Genomic DNA, 17,606 nt, shown 5'->3' with positions numbered 1-17,606 from the left:
TAATCTCCTATTAGATTGATTCAAAAGTCTCCTCAGCTCTTCTCTTACTCCTAAGATTATAGTAGAAAAGATTATAGCAGATTATAGTAGAAAGTAAATATGGGAAAGAAACCATGGTCTGCTCCTTCTCACCTGTTCCCTAGCCCTACATTGCTCTGTATAAGGATATACAAAGGATAAAAAGATCAAAATTTAAAAAAAAAACAATTGAAAACCCTATGTGCCAGTCCTTAACACATCGTCTCCCCTTCCTGTTGATCATTATCACTATTCTAGCTTTTAGTCATTGGGTCTGGATGCGTATGTGACTCCACAAATCTTACTCCATCTCTGCCAAGCTCATATACCCTCTGTGGCCTTACTATGTAGCCAAGGAGTACAGGAGATATCTCGATAGCACTCGAGGTCCTGGCCATACCACAAAACCTCCTCTGCAGTGTACTGTCCCTGCCTATGGCAGAACCTGGCTCTCCCTTTTGGATGCACCTCCAACATTTATAAACCATTCTCTTGGGACACCTCTCTTTGGCTTGAAGATGATGATATGCTGCATTGTCTCCACATTTTCTTCCATGGTGAGAAAAAATGTACATAAACTTTATTGCAAATACTGTTTTCCCTAAAAAGTGCCTTTATTTTATATCTTCATGATTAAAAGTTACTAAATTAGTTTAACTTTTGTCAAGTCTATCAGTATGGGAGTCTCAAGATTAAGCATAAGATCTCTGAAATATTTAATTGCTTTTAGTAGTTCTCTGTGACAGCCTTAAACTGCACTAATTCCCATAGGTAAAAGCCTCAGCCAATATCATCCAATCACAAAGGCACCTTGGAAACATTTTTTCATGTTATTTTATTCTATTGTATGGATTACCATGTTGTTAAATATTAGGTTATTTTTATGTTTATATTATAAACAATGCTATGATAAACATCTTTGTTCACATTCTGGGGATTGTTCCTAGGATTATAGCTAATGTTGTTTAAGCACATTTTATATTTTGGCATTTTGTCATGTACTTTACAAACTAATCCTCACAGGATGTAGACACAATTATTGGTGACACATACCCAAGACAGAACGGAGTCACTCAATAAATAATAATTTGGAGCTCCTAGCACATGCCAAACAGAGTTCTCCTTCATCTCCATCTTCTCTGTAGAGGTGCTCTGCACAAATTCTGAAACCTGCTATGTGACCTCAGTGACTGGGTGAAAGAGGGTAGGACAATTCCCTACATAGGCTGAACAAGTCTCTCAGCTGCCAACATCTGGTTCTCAGGCTCCAAGTTCTCCCTTCTTTCCAAGAATAGAGTATAATGTGCAGGCTATGACCAGGAAAGGAAAAAAAAAAAAAAAGCATCAAGGAAAGTAAGACCCTCACTGCGCTGTCTCCTGATACTTGAAAGGTAGGGCCCTCTCCAAGGTGCTGAAAAAAGCCTCAGCATGCACAAAAAAAGGCATTGTCAACCATGCAATTGGTCAACACTCAGTCCTCAGAAGGATTAACAGGTCAGATAACTCATCTTCCAATCACTGCTTAACTAAGGAAATGAGCTGAGTTCTTGCATTCCTTTCCTTTCTCCTGCTCCAAGGACAAGTAGCTGCAGAAGTAGCTGTCATGTCATCTGTGGAGAGACCCATCTTTCTTGAAAGTGGGACAGTGGGAAAGGCCCTTATGACACGTGCATCCCTGAAAACCTAGTTAATATTGTTTATTGGGGTGTTGGGGATGGGATAGCTTTTAGCTGCTTGTGTTGTTCTTTCCTTCCTACCCATCCAACATTAAGGCTTTGTCCTATTTTATTGGGAAAATAACAAAGTTTGGATAAGAAGCAGATATTATAGCAGTTGAAAACTGTGCTCTACAGCATGACAGTCTTGGGTTTGAATTTTAGCTAGTAAATTTGTTTAAAATAGTCACTACCTTGGCATTTAGGCCTGACATAAGTCATTTGAGCCCCAGTCATACTCTGTTACCTTTGTTACTCTGTTACTTAGAACTTGTGTAGTTGCTTACAGAACCTCCTGCTTGTTCTTCATTTCACTACCTAAAACTCAACACATCCTACAGCTGCTGATCAAGATACAAGACACAACTCAATACAGAGTCATGCAATCAAGTTCACACCTCTATGTGTTTTCTTTAAATTCACCACTCCACAATCCCATGAGGAAACCTAGAGGATAGTGTCACAAACCTTAATAAAGTGTCCACAGGTCTTTTATCTCTCTTTTTTTCACTTCTTATCTACAGTTGAACACCCTGCCATATCAGTCCCCTAGTTAGCACCTACCTGATTTCTATCCTGCTCCCTAGTTAGCACCTCCAACCTCTCTGGGACTGGTGAATAATAACTTTCCTCTGTTTCATGTATTTCTATTTTACCCCTTTGTTGTGTCTTTCCTGTCACTCATCTGCATCTACCCTTTCTTCTAGTCTAGGCCTTGCCTAGAAATCAGATGCATTAGTTTACAGGTATTCTTGACAGAGACACTTCAAGAACAAATCATAAAAAAACCATTATTGTAAAAATCACAGTGTATTGTATCTCTTAGGATTAGAGGAAATTTTCAAGCAAAACACAAGGCTTTCATGGGCTAACATAATGTATTGGTCACCTTTCTGTTGCTGGGATATAATATCTGACATACACAGTTAAAGGAAAAAATGGTTACTTGGGCTCCTGATTTCAGAGATTTGGATCTGTGGATAACTGACTCCAAGGTAGAAACAACAGGGTGGAAGGGTGTGGTGGAGGAAGCTGCTCACCACGTGGCAACCAAGAATCAGAGAAAGGGAAGGAGAGAGCCAGAGAGAAATAAAAGGCTCTGGGGAATGATATGCCCTTTAAAGGAACATCCCAGCAACCTACTTCCTCAAACTGGGCATCCCCTGGTAGCCCATTAAGCTATGAATTCATCAAGGAATTGACTCATTTATGAGATTGGTGCCATCATGTTTCTGTCACCTTTCTAGGTCCCACCTCTGAACACTTTTTTTGTACTAGGGATTGAACTTATGACCTCGCACTTGCCAGGCAGGCACTTGTGCCACTGAGCTAATTCCCTGGCCCAATTGTTCATTGGGGATCAAATCTACAATACAATAGTCTTTGGGGGATGTGCACATTTACGCTATAATAGAGAGGTTGAGTTTTCCTCAAGTAAGTTCAGAAGTAGGCAGTGCAGTACTAGGGTACCTCAAGAACGTCTTTGAGGGCTAGTGTTCTTTTTGTCTTTCAGCTATGTCCCATTATGCAATTTCATCCTCTGAGTTGAAAGGTGAATTCTGTAGCTTCAGGTTTTGTATTTATGTTCAGGGCAAGAATATTAAGAAAAATGGTAGACAAATCCCTCAAAAAGCTGTACCAGGAGATTCACCCAGGAACTTTGACTGATAATCTTACTGACTTACATCATATTGTGAGAAAAAGTATTAAAGATACTATTTAATTATTCTAATCTCTATAGTAAGAAGGGAAGGATGAAATAAGTAGTAAATGCCTCATTATCTGTGTGACTTTGATTATGTTTCTTGACCTACAGAAACACATTCATGCATCCATACAATGTGAATGTTGCCTGGCTTGCAAAGTTGTTTCAAAGATTAATGGAGATGATGTACAATAAATCCTTCTCATAATACCTGTTATGTCATAAATTCTACAACTTTTATTATTATGTTAGACCATGTTTATAGTCCATGGAGAGAAATATACAATTCAAAGTAGAATCAGTACTTGTCACCCTAAGATTTTTACTAATTGGAATCTCAGCTGAACTTTGAGAATACATATTGCTAATCTCTATTCATCAATGGAAAATAGCTGCAATTAAGAAGCTATCAATAGTCTTGATACCCTTTTCAGTGGCAGGTATTATACACAAAATATGCATCCTAACTTGGCATAAGGCTTAGAATCTGTCTCAATGGTGAGACAGCACGATTGAGCTTCATAAGAACTCCAAGAGAAGAGAAATTTGGATTTGGTGGATCTGGATGAGTGACCTTGTTCTGTCCCTTACTCTCAATATGACCTCAGAGTAAGTCTCTTTTGACTTCAATTTATTCATCTGAAATTAGATATAGTAAGTCTTTATCTCACAATACTTTGAAGGTCAAACAAGGGAGTGATAAGGATGTGTAATTAAAAATATGGGGGTCTGGTGATACATTCTTTTAACCTGTTAATACTGTCACTTGAAGAGACCCAGATATTCTCATTCTCTTTAGATAAGGGGACATGGGTCCAGTTGCCAAGTGGGGAGTTTGTCTTCATCACCTTCCTCCTATTCTATGGCTGAGCCATTGCTGATCAAGAACATCTGTGCTTTGACTCCTCTGGCACAGAACTCAGCTCCTGCAAGTTCTGCAAGATGACAGGGAAGCAAGCACAGGGAGAAGGAAAGTAGTGTCCTAATATTTGAGGCACTATGCTTGGTGCTTTAGATAAAGTGTATATTTAAGATTTCACACACCCTTTACAGATACATATTTTATACACAGCTATGCATATAGGTAGCTTAAAATAAGAAAAATGAGGCTCAAAATGGTAAGCAACTGATGCATAATTATACATCTAGTATTCAACTAGAGTAGGAGCAAAACCAAGCTCTTTAGTTAGAGAAATCTTAGAGTATCAACTAGAGTACAATTTGTCACCTTATAGATGACAGTTCTAAAGGTTAGAGCAGTAATGTGACTTTCTCAAGGTTACACAGTGATATTAGCTGAGTCAGAATTGGATTTCAGATCTCTGAGTGGCCAAGCTAGCAATTTTCTTATTTTGTGACCATGCATGATGATAACATTACAGTACAGACTTCAGCTGAAGGGTAGTAGAGGTCCTCAGGTCCAATGCAAATGCCAGCAGGCCTTTTGGCAGGTGGTGTGGTCTCTTACTACTGAGAGACTCTTCTGATTCCTTTGGAAACACACCTTCTTAGAGAAAGCCCTGGCTGAGCCTTGCTGCAGCATCCACTGAACATTTAAGGGGAGGAGGTGATGTGAGAAGAAAAGTGAAGTGGAGAGAGGGGAGAATAGAAGAGAAATTGAAAGCAAGAGAGAGGAAAGCAAGGCAAGAAGAAAATCAATGCCTCATTGCAAGCAGGTGGGAGCTGCAGTTGTGATGAATATTTACCGTGCAGCGGCCTAATGATTTTAGAAATGTTTTTCCAACTGTACTGAGCGCTTGTGGGATTGTTTTTCAAGAAATAAAATACATTAAAGCTCAGTCATTAAGAGCTTAAAGAAGGAGGAGTGCAGGCTCCAAGCCCATTAGCACACCCTGTAGTTAAGTAAGGGCCTCATTCCTAATGCATTTTTAATTTATTCTGTTTTGTAAAATAAAACTTTAAATGACTTCTTGTATCATCAAATTTGTAGGCAGTTCCCAAATCTGTCCCCAGCCTTGGAGCACTGCTGAGCTGTGAGGTGGTTCCAGCTCAGTTGTGAGTCTAAGCACTCTCCTGCCCTGGCTTACAGGTTGCTTTGCTGGAGACAGATGTTTGTAGAAACCTTGCCCAGTGTTTGCTAGCCTGAGGAAGTGTCCATTGCTGCTGCAATTGTTCCTGGATGACAGGGAAGGGTTTCAGGCTAGACATCACTTGGGAAACCTGCTGGTAGGGGCTAGAAGGTATCTGACAATGGCAGAGCACTTGCCTGCCATATACAAAGCTCTGGATACAAACCCTACTGAGGAAACTTGGGGCCTGGGACCAGGGACCTGGAACCAAGAGATTCACCTTCCCTGAGGATGCTGGAGACCAGGAAAGCATTCCTGCTTGAGAAATGGGGAAGAGGCAGAATGAACTCTGAAAGACTGAAATGGGTTTTCTCAATTATCTCATCAGCCTATGAAGGGGGCACTGTTTTTAAAAATTATGAAACAATTGAAAGAATTAAGATTTAGGTGAAGTCCCTTCTTCTAAAAACAGATTGATGGTGAGAGTTCCCCCTTGAATTCAGGTGAGTCTGACTCCAGAGCCAAGTGATGAGGCAAGCAGGAAAGGGGTTAAAAAGATGGTCTTTTAAGGATTCCTTTCAAACAGTATTTGTATGGTGAATTTTGAAGAAGGCATAAAACTTGCACTGCCTCCTAAAAAAGACAAAAAAGCTACTTGTCTGTGGTACAGCTTGCTAAAAGGATTAGGATTTTTCTATTTTTCTCTTTTACCTAGTTTCTTTCTATAGATCTACCCTCTTTGTCCTTTCAGGTCTCTGCTCAAGTGTCTCTTTGGCAGAGAGGTCTTCCCTGACTAGCCCATCTCAAGAGCCCTCCCACCCAGGACACTGCCCAGGCAAGGGTATGTACCTTATCTTGTTTCCCCTTTCTCCTTGGCAGTTTTCCCTACCAGATCTATTGCCTTGGTTGTTTATTTCCAGTCTTCCCCAATAGACTGTAAGCTCTATGTTGGCATGGGTTTTACCACTTTTGTTACATTTAGAAGAATATCTAGCATACAGTAGATGCTCAGTTAATAATTAAGTGAGCATCATAACTTTTCTAACCTTGGAGTTCATATTTCTCACTGTAATTAACTGGTAGTAATTTGTGAGGGAGAATAACTAATCATCATTAGCTTGAAAAGATTAAGGAATTATTTTCAAGAGCAAACACCCTCAAACTAGCTTAGATTTTCTGAATCCACAAGATGCTTCCAAGGTTAGCCAAACAATCCTCATTTCAGAGATGATGAAACAACTCAGAGACATAAAAGACTCTTCCCAAAGCCACAAAGCCCACCAACCCAAGGCTTCTTAAGATCAGTCTGATTCTTTTTCCACATACCAGGCAAGATGCCCCTGGATCTTGGAGTCCATATCTGTGATGACATGTATGGCCCATCCAGTCTTTATGGGAAGCCTACATCTGTCAACTATTGAGAAAAGTTATTATGTTAAGATAGGTGAGGTAGCAAGACCCTTGCTGAGTCAGGCAGAGATACACAGGCTGCATGCCAGTCTCCATCTCTGCTTGCTAACACTACCCATCAGAGGCAAGTCATACACAAGACCAGCTGTGACCATGAATGCAATAAGAATCTGCTTTCTTGTTATGGCTTATGAGGCTCTGGGAAGGACTCCTTTTACCACATTTTTTAGAATGTGGAGTTTTTAAGAAATCCTGAATATCTTTTAACAGAGCACAAACTCTGGCACAATCACAAGAGAGAGCCCATTTTTCTGGAGAAGGAATACATTGACTTGAAGTCTACTCAAAGGAATAAGTGAATAGCAGAAGGTCACATGCTGATTCCCTCAGTAAGCAGGTTCATAGTAAGAGTGGGAAGAATATTCTTGCTGCAAACCTCAGCATATACCATTTCCCCTGCCTTTTCGTATGTCTCCCTGCTGTGACTCTCATCACCACCCTCTGGCACCCAGGAGACACCTGACTGCCTCAAAGGAACCACTTTCCTGGAAACAGACTGTTAGAGCTGCAATTAACTGTGAGAAAAAAATGCGTATTTCTTAAGCAACTCTGTGTGCCCAATGTTATGGCAGCTGTTTGCACATAGTTCTCCAGCTACAGAAGACAAATGAGACTATTCCAATTAAAAGATGAAAAATCCCAGGCTCAGAGAGCTGGTAGTACACAGAGCTGGCAAACCCAGGCAGTTATAACCTTCAAGTGTCCAGTGAACCTGCTGCTTGGACCAAACTAAAGCTACTTCCCAAATGATATTCTACCAGTGAATAAATAAGTAACGGTGAAATATAACTGAGGCATAAAATAAATAAAATACTAATACAGAAAAACACTGTGTAAGTTAAAGGAGCCAGACAAGAAAGTTCACACATTGCAAGATTTCATGTATATGAAATATCCAAAATAGGTAAATCCATAGAATCAGAAAGCATATTGACGTTTGCAAGGGTGGAGGCAGAAGCAAAGAGGAGAGACAATTTAACTGGTAAATTGTTCACTTTTGAGGTGACAAAAGACATTATGGAACTTAATATAGATGTCTGTTTCATGATATTCACGCTTTTAAAAAGTAGTAGTTTTAAGCTCTTCAGATTGACTATGCGAGGGGAGGAAAAGGGACAGCATCCGCCGGCCACAGCAAGTTCTGTGTGAGTGATTCTGATGACTGCTACAGAAAGGGCACCCTACAGCCAAGAGGACACCCCTGAGAAATCCTAACTCCTGTTGCCCCTGCATGCCATATCTCCCAGGAGAGAAAAATGGTAGGCTCTTTCCTCAGGGACTCAGAGCTTCCTTTGTAGCTTTTCCAGAGGCAAGGCTGCAGTAACAGTGAAGAGAGGCCATCGACCTTGAATTTAAAACAGAATTCTGGATTTAAAAAGCTCAACAGCTTTGGTGGTTGTCACTACTTTTAATAGATTTTTCTCCCGTATGCATTCAATTATTATCATTGTCATCAGTACATGGGGGAAATTTCAACGTGACTCTTAAAAATGTCAAGTTTATTAGACACTCTCAAAGCTTAGTTAATTTTGTTGTTTGTTCTCTACTCCCCCTTATTTTTATCTAATTTATTTATTTTTCGGCTGTGAGTGCATGGCTAGGCTAAACATATGGGCTGATTTTTCTCCTCTGGTTTTAAAATACTTCAATGAATTCTGCAGAGGTTCATAGTTGCAATGTGTGCAAGAGGGGCAAAGAACCCCTGAGCCTGGGGGAAGGGCCCAGCTAATCCCACTGTCAGTCGCTGGGGCTGCCTCTTGGGAGACTTGTCTCCAGCCAGTATAACCCACAGGCCTCCTGGTCTTGGAGTTTTGGTTTCAATTTTAGTTTTGTTTGGGAAGAATTGCTTTCCTACCCCTGACAGTGATCTCCAGAGATTTCAAATGCATCATTATTGACCTTAGGTCTCCAAGGAGAGTTTCTGTGTGGTCTGCACTCACCCACTTAATATGGCGAATACTTCTGCTTGCCTTCATCTTTCCTGGTACAGGGTTTTCAAGGAAATAAGCCCATTAGGTGAAGAAAGAGGATTCCTCTCTCCCTCTCTCTTTCTCTCCTTCCCTCCCTCTCCTCTCTTCCACCCCCCACCCCAGCCCCCTCTTGCACTGGCCCAGCTGCCAGAGGGTGCATTAGATACTTCATGGTACCAGAGGATCAACCAGGTTTAATAACTTCCACCACAACACCTAAACACATACACCCCATGCACACATCATACTAGAACTAGAGATTAAACAACAGGGCCTCCACACTCACCGGGCTACATCCCTGGTCCTTTTTACATTTTTTTGGAACTTTGAGATACCATATCACTAAGCCACTAAGTTACCCAAGCTGGGCTCAAACGTGGCAATCCTCCTGTCTCAACTTCACAGAATGCTAGGATTTATGCCTGGCATCAGGCCAGCCAGCTTGTACAGCTAAGAAACAGGATCCAACAATCAGACACCACAGAGCAATTGTATCACCAGATACACAAAAGGCTCTCCTCATTAGTCCAAGTCCTAAAGCCTTCCTCACTGATCATTACTCAGTTCTATGTTTTATGTCTTTCCACCTACTTTGTGGTAGTGATGATTGTGGTAGGACAGCTAATCCAACTCTCTTTTTGTATTTCTTAAACTGGAGGCAGAAGCTAATCTGTTTTCTATCTTTTTTTCTTTTCCATCATAAGTTCCAAAGCTGTGAACAGCCATTAATGACTAAGTTAGATGTATCCTACAAGTTTTGAAATATGATGTTTTTGTTTATCAATCATTTCTAAATTTTAATTTTTACTGTGATTTTTATCTGACCCATCCATTTTAGAAGTATGTTTTCATTTTCTTTTGGTCTTATGCTACTTCTCTTTTTGTCCCTCAGACCTAACTGAATTACCAGTCAGACAGTGTGACCTCATAAAATGAATATTTCCTGAGACTTGCTTTGAGACCTAGCAGCTATTCAGTTTTTCCTAAATATTTCACTGTTTTTTGGGGAAAAAATGCATTCCCCATTTAGTAGATGCAGTATTCTACAGGTGTGTATGTTTATTAGTCTTTTAATGCTGTAAATTATTTTGCTTACTGGATTTATTTATCCAGAAGATTATGACACAATCTCACATTTGATGATGGGCTTCTTAATGTCCAATAACTTCAATAAACTTTATAGATTTTGAAGCTATGTTATTAAATGTATAGAAATTTAGAATTACTGTATCTTTCTAAAGATTTGAAGTTCTTATATTTGTGAGGTAATTTTTATTAGTTAATGTTTTACCTTATAATGTACATAAGCTGATATTAATATGGCTTCACTACCCTTTAATAGTTTTTGTTCGGTATATTTTTTACTCTCAGTTTTTATGTTCTTGCGTTATTAAAACCTTTTAGTTAACATATGGTTAGCAACTTTTTGATTCTCCTCCTCCTCCTCCTTCTTCTTCTTCTTCTATACTGATAATTGAACTCACAACCTCATACTGGTGATGTGCTGCTCAATCTCTTCATTTTCATTGGAGAGTTTATCAATGTATTGTGATTTCTGATATATTCTACAAATACTGCTTTTAAATTTTGGTTGTTTGTTTTTGACAGGGTTTGTTGTATTGCCCAGACTGGCTTTGAATGTACCAATCATTTTGTCTCAACCTCATGAATAGCTGGGATTACAGGAATGCACAAACTGCACAGCTATGATTTTAGAGCTATAGTTACTCATCATTTTAGATTTATATCTACTGTTTCATTTTGCACTTCCTATTTATAACACTTTGTCTATTTCTTGCATGTTGTTGTTGGTTTTGGGGGAAGGGGTGGTTGTCAAATGAATTTTTAAAATTTTATTTTAAAGAAGTAAAGGAAAGTGAAAAAAGTAAGATATGTATATATATATATATATATATATATAATTTTATTTTAAAGAAGTAAAGTGAAAAAAGTAAGATATATATATATATATATATATATATATATATATATATATATAACAATGAAATTGAGCTTCAAAACAGGTTAGTTGAGTCATTACAATAGTTGATGCATTATGTATTTTCTTTAGAGTGTAAAATATAGGCATTATATCTTGTCCTAATGATATTAGCACAAAATATTCTTTTCAAGAAACTTTAAAAAGTTAACTGTATAACTATCTTATCTATCTTGTGTATACATACATTTTTTTCCTTTTTCCTTTCTTCCTTTCCTCTTTCCCCCATCACAGTTTGTCTTTTCTTTTGAGTAGTTTCTTCCCAGTTCACAGTATCTACTGTACACTTACATCCTATTTACTTGTTAATTTTTTCACACTAGTGAGACAATACAATGTTTATATATATTGGTCTGATTGATTTCACTTATATGTGTGGTCTCAAGTTGCACCCATTACCTCTAAAAGTTTCAAGTTTACCTTTTTATGGCTGAGTAGTACTCCATTAAATAAATAAAATCACATCTTTTTTTAAAGCCTTGATTGTTGGGCTTCTAGGTTGTTTCCAAGATTTAGCACTACAAATTGTGTGGCTCTAAACATAGGTGCACATATATTGATGTTGTATGACATTTTTAATCCTTCTAGAAAGATACCTAGAAGCTGCTTTGAATGAGACCTCTAATCCTAGATTTTAAGGAATTTCCATACTGATTTCCACAGTGGCTGCACAAGTCTACATTTCCAGCAACAGTGGAGAAGGGTTCCTTTCCCCCTGCAACCCCTCCAGCATTTGTTATCAGTTGATTTTTTTATGATAGCCATTCTTTTCGGAGTGAGATGAAATTCAGTGTTGTCTTAATTTCATCTCTCTAATGACCAGTGATGCTGAACATTCTTTCATGTATTTATTTGCCATTTGTATTTCTTCATCTGAAAAGTGCATATTCATTTCAGATGCCCATTTATGGATTGGGTCTTTGAATTTGGAAGGGGTCTGATTTTTTTCAATTCTGTTATGCACTATGTATAAGTCTTTTGTCTGTGGGATAAGTGGCTGTAATTTTTTCCCACTTCCTGGTTTGTCTTTTCACTCTGTTGATGATTTTGAGTTGAGTTGATTGACGTATTTTTAATATTATTATGTTTTCAGTTCTCCTTTGCTAGGTTGAAAATCATTTTATGTTTATTTTCTTAGTGGTTATCTTGGTTATTATAACATGCAGACTTAATTTAACAATGTCTAAAATTAATCAGTATCTTTATCCTCCAAACAATTTAAGAACCTTACAATGCTTTAACTCTCATTGCCTCTCTTTTAGGTAGTTTACTATTTTTGTCTCGTATTTTGAGCTATAGCTTTTGTAACCTCACAATGTGATTATTGTTGCTTTATTCAGCCAATGTGTGTTTATTTAGATTTGTCTCTGTATTTACAGTATTTAATCTCATTGTTTCTTCTTTATCTTAGACATTTCATCTGAGATAATTTTCCTTCTGCCTAATGTACATTCTTAGACCTTGATAGTGGGAGTCATTTACTTACTTCAGCCTCATTCTCAAAGGTTGATTTCACTAGGGATGAACTTGAAATCATTCTTGTAACATGTTGAAAATATTATTCAACTATTTTCTGACTTTACCAGTGCTACTGCAAAGTCAGTCATTGGTTTAATTACCGTGCCTTTGAAGGTAATTACCGTATCTGTCTTTCCCCTGATTTTCAGAAAATGAAAGTATAAATACTTTTTTATAATTTATGAATCACAAATGTAAAGTCTCTTGAATTTTTACCAAGTAAATACATCCACTTAATCATCAGCTACATTTTAAAAAATAAAAATAAAACCTCTGCTGGGCTTGGGGGTCCATGCCTATAACCCTAGCACTCAGGAAAGATGAGACAAAAGGATCATAATTTGAGCCCAGCCTGGGCAACTCAGCAAGACCTTGTCTCAATAATAAAAAATAAAAAAGTGCTAAGAATGTAGCTCAGTGTGAAAGCCCTGGGTTCAACCCTGATTGCAAGTCAGTCCATCCATCCATCCATCCATCCATCCATCCATCCATCCATCCAACCATCTAACCATCCATCCTTGCAAGCAGTCTGGAAGCCTCTCTCAGTCATAATATAGGTCTCTAAAGGTAAGTACTGTTTTGTTTTGTTTGAGACAGGGTCTAACTATGCTGGTCCTAAATTCAATATGTAGCCCAGGCTACAGCTATTCTCCTGTGTCCTGGGATTACAGATGTGCACCACCACAACTGGCTAAGTACTATCTTCGTATCTATCTTCATAGATGAGTTTTGCCAATATGTAAACTACCTTTTTTCTGAGCTGTCTTTTCTGTTTTGCAAATGTGCTCTACTTTGATTAGGTGATGACTTCATTTTTCATGTCCTGCTCAGCATTTGTTATCACACCTAGAACTGAGTTTTGATGCCTTTTCACACTTTCTGAAAATTTCTAGTCATCAACTTTCTCACTATCACCTTCTTCCTGTTTTTTTTTTATCATTTTACTCAAGCAAGTAAATTTTCAAACTTACCATATCCTTCATGTCTCATCCTTTATTACATGCAGTTTATCTCATTGTTTCCCTGGTTCACATCCTGAATTTGTCTTTCAGTTTAGTAATTCGTCTTTCAGTTGTGATGAACATACTGTTGTAGTTGGTCATTTGTTACAGTTCCTTTTCTTTGATCATTTCAAGCTTATTTTTCATAGCAGCAAGCATTTTAAACATATTTATTTTATGTTTTATTTCTGACATGTCTAAAACACTTAGGCTTCTGATTGTGCTATTATTTTGGCTGGATTTTACTTACAGTACTTTGTTTCTCTATATGTTCTGTAGTTTTGATACCTTCTTGTTGTTGTTGTTTTTTTTTTTTTTTTTGAAATTTCATATCAGGAAATTTTTTAAGGCCTCAGATGAGATTGGACTCTACCAGAGAAAATTTGAGTTGCTATCTGCCAGGAACTTGGAAGGTGTATCAACTCAGGAAACTTAAATTGCCTTTTGACTGAGAATTTAGCAAACAAACTCAAATGAATGGCTTTACCTGTTAGGGAAGAATTTTTCCCACCTTCCAACATCAAGTTAGGATTTTTAGTTTTCCTTGTTGTTCCCTTCTGCATAGTGGGTTTATTTTTAATGCAATTTTTATTTTAGGGTAGTTTTATATTTATAGAAAAGTTTCAAAAATAGTGAAAAGTCTCAAATACTTTGCATTTAGTTCTCTATATAATTAAAATCATTCATCTGTATAGTACATTTATCACAATTACCTTGCCAAAATTGATAGTCTTATATTAGTAAGGTCCATCATTTATTCTGATCTCTTAGTTTTTACAGAAAATTCTTTTTCTGTCCCAAGATTTCATTTAGTTTTTACAGAATATTCTTTTTCTGTCCCAAGATTTCCCTTAGGATGTACTATATTTAGTCGTCATATCTTCTGAGGTTCTTCTTGGCTGTGATAGTTTCTCATGCTTTAGTTTTTGATGACCTAGAGAGCTTTGAGAGTAGTGACCCAACACTGTATAGAATATACCTTGACTGGAATTTGTCTGATGTTTTTCTCATGATTAGGCTGGAGTGCCCTTGGGAGAAGAAGGCCGCAGAGCAGCTGCATTTTCCGTCATTCTTCCACAGAGGATATAGCCCTTGTTATCTCAGCGTTTTGCAGTCTGTATGTTGGTTTGCACACTGCGTGTATGTGTAAGGCCTTGTCTCCTGGCTTCTCATTTTCAACAGCCATTAAGTTAGAAGTTCTAAGTCTTCAGGATTTGACAGATGTAACAAGGGCAAAAGTTGATGGAGGAGCTTCTTCTGTGCCAAGGTCTTGGCTTTCACTTTGGTCTGGCCTCTGCCTTCCTTATTTTCTTATTAGTTCTATAGTTCACAGAGGACAGTGTTCATAAATAACTCACTCAGCTTCTGATATTGTTCTTTTTTCTTTCAGCATTTTATTTATATTGGTACATGTTTGCCATACACAATGATCACATTTGTTGGGAATTTGCACCTGTACATAATATATATTAATTATTTTTCCCCATTCCCCTCCCCTCCTTTCAATTCATCCCCTCCACATTTACAAAATCTTTGTTTCCATCATTTTCCTTCCATTATGTTGTTTTAAATCCATTTCCCTTCCTTTCCCCCTTCTCACCTCTGTTCTTCTTCCCATTGGACATGTTCCTTCTAATTCCCAGTATCTATCCTGATACCATTTTTGTGGTACGGTTATTCAGCAGATCATAGTGCTGGAAATGAAAGCTCCCAGAAGTCTCTGATTCTACTTGAAGATTCAGCCTCATGTTTAATCACATTTATCCAATAAATGTGTATTGAGCACTTATTATGCAGTGGAGTGTTTTGTTAGGCACTTAGTGGACAGATATTCAGTCTATGTCTTTAGCTTACAGAGACCAGCAGGGAAACAACATTTGCTGGGATGGCACAGTGGGGTGAACAAGAGGATGGTATGGTTGGAGCCTAGAGAATGAGGAGGAATGTTGAGAGATGATATTAGAGCAATAGGAGGGATCAAACCAGAGAAGTCTTGTGTGTCACACTGAAAATGTTAGATTTTATGGTGAGAGCATTAGGAAGCTAATAAAGGTATTTTTGATTCAGAAGTGTGATCCTGATTTCAGGGAATTTGATAGAGAATCTCTTCACGTGCTGGAGAAACTGTTGAGATTTAAGCTGAAGGACCAGTGAGGAGGCTGGCACCACTGTCCAGATTATTATTAGGAATGAACAGCAGAGAAAACTGGGAAGCATTTTGGAGGCACAATGGACAGTACATAGTGATAATTTGAACACGGGGAATAAGAAATGGAGTGGATGGGAAGCTGAGGCAGGAGGATCACGGTAAGTTCTTGAGCAGCCTAGGCTGTGAAGTGAGCCTAAGGCCAACCTGAACTGCATAATTAGACCCTGTCTCAAAAAGACAAAAAGAAAGAAAGAAAGAAAAGAAAAGGAATGCAGTGGATTAAGGATGATGCCCAAGTCTTTGAGATGTGTAAGGGGTGGTGAAGCCATTACTTAATAATGTCACTCTGGAAACAGAGGGAATAGGTTTGTGGAGAAAGGCAATGAGTTCAGCCCAAACATGCATGCTTTGAGATGGCTTTGAAGCATCTAAAAGAGGCTGTCCTGTGACCTGAAATGGGAGTCTGAGTTCAGGGATAAGGTCTGAGCTGGAGACACAAATGTCTGAATCCTGTTAGAAGTCTTAAGGCAAAAGGGAGAGGCATAGGGAGACAGGCAGATGACAGTCTGAGAAAAATGCAGATGTGGGAATAGGTCGTCCTCACCTAGGAAAGGGCACAGTCTCTCAAATACTGCAATAGGTGTTTTAGGGCCTAGAATGCGTATAACATGATGTGATTTACTAAGTCCTTTCCGGATGGGAAATTGCCTTGGTCCTATTGGTATCACTCCTTGCCTGTCTTTCTCTACTCTAAATATGAGATTCCTTGTGGTCATTTATAGCGAGCCCATTCCGGCCTCATCACAGTCTGGAGGGGTTATATTTGTAGTTCCAGAGAAAAGTTATTAAAATCCTAGTAAATTCCAATCTCTTACTTTCAGTGCAACTCAAGGAGGATGTTATGGCTTGAGAACTGGTGGTCAACTTAACGCCAGCTGGATTACATCAGCTTGCATTGAGAGAAGATGCTCCACCTGAGGAGGGTTGCCAGGATAAATAGGTGGAGAAGAAGAGAGGTGTTGGGAGGGATTGAGGCATTAAATAGGAGGCATTGTGGGTTCTCTTACGAGTTGCTGTCTGAGCTGTTGGTTCTCCTGGAGAAGCTCTGGTCTTCACATCAAGCATCGCTTCCTGGCTCTGGAGGGGAAGACATGTTCTGCTTGGTCTCCAGGATGAACTCGTCACACTGCTTCCTGGCACGTACCCGACTGTTCTTGTCGTCGGAGGAGCTCGGGGCCTCCGTGTCGCTGAGGACAGCAGTGGTGCCTTTCAGGATATCCATGATCTTTGTTGTGAGTGTGACTTCCCGGCTCCAGTGTAGAACCCTCATCCCACTAGCACAGCTCCTTCATCCTGCTGGCATAGACTTTCTGGCTTCCACCACTGACCCTTGGGTCTTCCTGGTACGGATCCATAAAAGAGACTGGTGTGAGTCCTTCTTGTGGGCTCTGGACCTCCAGTTGGACTCGTGGGAGGTATTGTTCTGAGCTCTGGGTTTTTATCTGGACTCATGTGGAACATTGCCATAGGGTTTAGGCTCTTGATCTATGTCTTTGGTGTTGCGGATAGATTTCCTGCATTTTCTTATGTTAAATTCTGGTGACCATTATAAAAATATTATGAACTTCATGTCCTAATCCTTGTTGTTCTCTGTGTACAACCCCTGACTACAACAGAGGGAATAAAGAGACAAACACATAGCTGCAATTGTGGGTGTCAAAGGGATTCTACGTCCAATTAAAAAAAATGGCTCACTGGAACAAAGTCCACAACCCAAGATTGAACCCAGTTTTCATTAATTTGTGAAGAGAAGTAGGGCTGGGGGTTGACTGACTGTGAGAATGATGGAAAGTATCAGTACTGTGAGCTGGTCTAGGTAGGAGACTCAATAGCACCTCTGCAATATGCAGATAGAGGAATGGAGAAAGAATACCAAATTCTGGTAACAGGTATCCTCTGAGTTTGGAAGAATCTACATAACACAGTTTGAGGAGGTATATTGTGTTTTTGGTTGGTTGCCTTAGCTTTGTT

The 17,606-nt window shown here is 38.9% G+C and overlaps 1 long non-coding RNA gene across 1 annotated transcript in view; it reads left to right on the top strand.

Annotated features, from left to right (window-relative positions):
* LOC134477568 (uncharacterized) overlaps positions 1-17,305 on the top strand; it is a 28,548-nt gene extending 11,243 nt beyond the window's left edge. Inside the window, exons 2-3 of the long non-coding RNA XR_010049580.1 lie at positions 6,220-6,309; positions 16,457-17,305. This is a non-coding gene — a long non-coding RNA (uncharacterized LOC134477568). The remainder of the gene's footprint in view (positions 1-6,219; positions 6,310-16,456) is intronic.
* Positions 17,306-17,606: the final 301 nt, after the last annotated feature.

The sequence above is a fragment of the Cavia porcellus genome, unplaced genomic scaffold (genome assembly GCF_034190915.1).
Source record: "Cavia porcellus strain 051 isolate PalLab524CR breed Dunkin Hartley unplaced genomic scaffold, mCavPor4.1 scaffold_1, whole genome shotgun sequence".
NCBI classification, from domain to species: domain Eukaryota; kingdom Metazoa; phylum Chordata; class Mammalia; order Rodentia; family Caviidae; genus Cavia; species Cavia porcellus.
Note: the sequence above shows the minus strand (reverse complement) of the source record. Positions and strands in the feature narration are given on the sequence as shown.